Genomic DNA, 4776 nt, shown 5'->3' with positions numbered 1-4776 from the left:
CCGAAATCAAATTAAACGAGAAATTTGGTAAATTTAAAATTGATGACAAAGAAATTGATTCAGTGAGATGGATGGTTCCTGATCCTAAAACAGGAGTGGAAGTTCCATCAGCTATAGTGACATTAGGTGAAGAGATAGATGTACAAAGGTTAGAGAATAAACTGGGGTTACTTGTCATATGGTCTGTAGCGCTAGAGTCAATGACCTATTTTGACGTGGAGGAAAGAAGACATTTAAAAATGTTACCTGTCTCTGTGATGGTCGGAATGGGAGTAGAAGATGATGCCCTCAATGACTCTTGATACTGCTGAAATTTAGCAAACTCCTCTGTAGAAATCGTAATTGACTTGTCAAGATTATCAGGAGTAGAGGCGACATGTGCAGAGGGTGATGGCATCCTCTGACCCTTATTCAGCAATCTTCTGTATTCACGTTTCGTATGGACAGGTTTATGAAAATAATAGCAAACAACACCTCATGGATTTGATCTCCATGAATAGTAGTTGGATCCATTCAGCTTGTGTTCAGTTACTTTTGACACCAAGGAACAATCTCAGACATTATTGGTTTCTTATCAGCCATTACCTCAAAAAATAGACACTGAACAGCAAAGAACCAAACCCTAATTTACCAAAGAGATGTCTTTACAAGCAGTGAGTATATCTATATATCCCAAACAAACACATCACCAAGAAGAGTCAACAACACTGAGGAAACCCATAGAAGACGGACGAAAAAACAGCGGTGCACGCACCGACGCATAGACGGATGACAAGATGGAACAGTCGGTGTGTGAGCCTCACGCGCTGGTCAGATGGCAACTGGACTTTGGGGTTTTGTAGATCGATGGTTGGGCTCCTCGTTGGTCTGGGCGGTGTAAAAAAAAAAAACAGTTTTTTTCCCCGACGGCGGCTGCGGCGGCTAACGACGAGGAACGAACTGAAGACGTCGACTGTGAGCAAAAGTGTAAACTCACATTTCCACAAAACCCTAGACGTATCACAAAGGGTTCTAAATTCTCAAACCCTAAGGTTCACAAAACCCTAAGTTTGTTTAGAGAGCTCTGATACCATGTAAAACTCTTAGGTTTGAAAAAGAATCAAAATGCTTTATTCATTCACCAAAAATATGAATATATACAAGTGTACAAAGCATAGAAAAAGAAAATATCACAAAATATTTACAAGAATGGAAAACCCTAACTATAGAATTATAACAAAAACCAACATTGTACACCATCTTCTATGTTGGTTTTTTTACCAAAATTTTCAATAATTGTCCAATATTTTTCAATGCCTCATTTTTTTAAATGTCCAATCTCTTTTTAATGTCGATCAAAGAGTTAAAAATTGACACTAACAAAAAATACATATATATTTTTTGCTTAGCATGTGCAAATCATAATATTTTATTTTTTAAACAATAATATTTCTCTTACTTGTACATATACAAAATAAAATATTCATTGCTTTTATATATTATGATTTCAACAAATACAAAAATTAACTAACTTATTGGAAGAAGGAAATAAAACTAGATAACAAAGAAAATAAAACACATTGGAAATAAAACTAGATAACAAAGAAAATAAAACACATCCACAGACTGTTGTATCAATTTGACCAAACAATCATAACATCCACTAATAAAGTTGAGTTCAATACATTTGCCAGAAAGGAAGGAACAAATAAAGAATTGGAAAATGCATCATAGTTGATCCATTTCTCATGCACTTTCAAGCTCAAAGATCCTAAAGGTAACCCCAACATGAAAATGAAGATAACACTTTATGAAGTATCTTAAAAGTAAAACCTTCCATGAAACTCACCACACACGCTTCCCATCGAGGCCTGGCTTGTGGAGTCTATTGTGTCATGATTATCCCGTAGTATCCTAATCCTTAGACTGAGAACTAAACTTCTAGCACTTGTCTCTAACTTGATCAATTGTAATGAAATCTAGAAGCAAGAACATAAAGAATTTAGGGAAAATTACCATATTTTAACCTGAAGCTAACTTTACTAACTTGTATACTTTAGAAAAATTTTGGCAGCATGACATCACTATACAACAAAACCAATTTTGTTATTTTTCTTTTACTTCGACATCTGTTCAAAGAAATTCACTTCCAACACAAACATTTAAACAATAATCTCCTCTCAATAGAACTACTAGAGTTTCCAAAACACCATAATATTCAAACCAACTACGTAGTAATTTGAGCGCAAATTGAATAAAAATTATATGAGCACAAACTGCAATATATGAGCACAAATTGAAGAGTCATAACATTTCTAAGTAAAGAAACCTTAGTCAAAAGAATAAAAGACTTGTGAACTTAACAATAATAAAAAATAAGACCTAAATATGTTTATATCAACACGAGACAAACATAAAAGAACACAAATAAAATAGTTTCAAGACCAAAATATAACCCAAAAAAATGTTCTATAAGCACATTAACTATCATGCCCCCTCCCATATTATCCTCTAAATTGGAGAAAGAATGTGAAGACAACAGTCGCCAACACTCTTATGACAACTATTATCTAACCTGTTCATGTGAACCTGTCTCCTCAGCACATATTAAACCTGATTAGCAGTTTATAATCTCTGCATCTTACCATAATCTCGCCATCAAACCACTGCACACACACACACACACACATATTACTAGTCAGCTACCAAACCAACATACATTAACAGATTTTGGAAACATAAGTTTAATACAAGTTCTACCCTTTCCCCCATGACTTGTACAGAAAAAACCAGGTTCTAAACATAAAAAAGTGAACCACCTAAACTTCAAAATGCTTGGAAGATCCTGAGTAGTGACTAACTGGCAGATCTTATAGGCTTTGGGACGTCGACCATTACTTGTGGAAGAAAACATTTGAAAGTATGAGCTTAAAATGCTTAGTGAGTAACTACTTTAAAATAAACATGCTTTCATACATATATAACATAAATATGTTTAGCATAAAACGTGTACATTCTCATTTTCTAGGTTTGAAAATAGATACTGAAAACATGAAATCATAACATATAAAACCCTTGAATTAAAACTCATTATTATTTCCTGAAAGCACCTCTACTCCTCTGCTTGAACATGAGGGAAATCACTTTTGCTCAATCCCTAATAACCTTAGTTGAGAGAGAGCCTCTTTACTCGATCTCATCAACATCGATAACATAAATCATACATGCATGTAGAGCTTAATAGGATCTTGACTACCTTACCATACCTTCAGTATTATGGATCCCTAACATAACTGAAAATCTAGGTATCTTACCATACCTTCGATATCAAACATTCGAAGTAGGGTTTTTGTACAAGGCACAAAACATTTAAACATTCCATGAACATAAAACAACATACACATGGTAAAATGATTAAACTTTAATTTTTTCATGTCATCGCGTAGTGCCTTGTAAACATAAACATGCTTATAAATTCATTGTAAAAACTCATCATATTTTATAACATGGATATAAACTTATTGAAAACGCATGCCAAATTCACATATAAATTTCCAGTCTTTGAAATTATGGATAATGCAATCAACATATATTTTAAGCATGCGTCGAGAAAATCATGATATAAAAACAATATGTTAAGCTGACTATGCGCTGAAAATCATTTGTAAAACTATTCATTAGAAATCATTGTGAAAACTTGTCATTCACTGTCTTAAGCTACTTATCCAAGGATCTATAAGCCTCTCCTATTTGCGTATGTCCTGAAATAAGGAAAGGTCCCTTGGTTAGTATCATTAGTTCCCTTTTGAGCTTAACATACAAACTTAACTTCATCGCATACTAGTAATTTCATTACATTATGACTAAACTCATTGCATCGCTTATACTAGCCAATTTACCTTCTACTTGGCTCTAGATAGACAACCCTTGCTACTAGGTGCTCGAGAATTCACGAAGATATGCCTTTGTGCCTATGCAATGCCTACGATAGCATAAATCTTTACTAATTGCCTATGCGCTTCGTCGCATTCTTTGCCTGGTCAGCTGCTTGCTTATCCCTCGAATGCAGCTGTATGCTTATTCGTCCATAATATCACTCCGGATTTTAACTTCAAATTTAGCCATTTTTTTTAACTACATCTCCTTATTAGAATTTGCTTATAAATATCTTAACCTCTGACCTTAGGACTTCGAGCTGTAAATTCCTCTTAATGGATTGGAATTCTTCTAACCTCTTAAGCTTGCCCGAGAACTTTTTTTGGCTTGAATCCTCAGAAATTTCCTTCAATTTCTTAACCTTTAACCATTCAAATCTCACCCTGGCAGCCTGAGATTGCCTTCAACTTCGTCTGAGCTTCAGATGGGCAATAGTTCTTCCTCTTAGCACAAAGAATTTGGCAACACATATTTCATCTTTGCTTCACCTATTTATGCTTAGGTGTGCATGAACTCTGAGCTTAATTAAGTGCCACTTGGCCCATTAATCCTTAGTTAACGCTTCTAAGGTTGCCATTTAGCCCACTAACCGGTTGATTAAACTAAATGCTTATCTTAACTTCATCGCATAAGGCTTGCAACTACTTAAGCCTTTCTCTGGTCATCACTCATTCCTAGCCATCATCGTATCACCTTGCCTTAGACGTTCCTTACTAGTATTGCCCAATCAACCTTCATCAACTTTTATAAGATCATCACATCACCTGAGCGACAACATCATCACATCAGTCCATGACAGCCTTGCTTGCGAACCTCTGAGCCTCTTGGACAACACCTCATCTCACTCGATAGCCATCTAGC

Source organism: Benincasa hispida, chromosome 4 (genome assembly GCF_009727055.1).
Source record: "Benincasa hispida cultivar B227 chromosome 4, ASM972705v1, whole genome shotgun sequence".
NCBI lineage: Eukaryota > Viridiplantae > Streptophyta > Magnoliopsida > Cucurbitales > Cucurbitaceae > Benincasa > Benincasa hispida.
The sequence above is the reverse complement of the archived record's forward strand: the minus strand, read 5'-3'. Positions refer to the sequence as shown.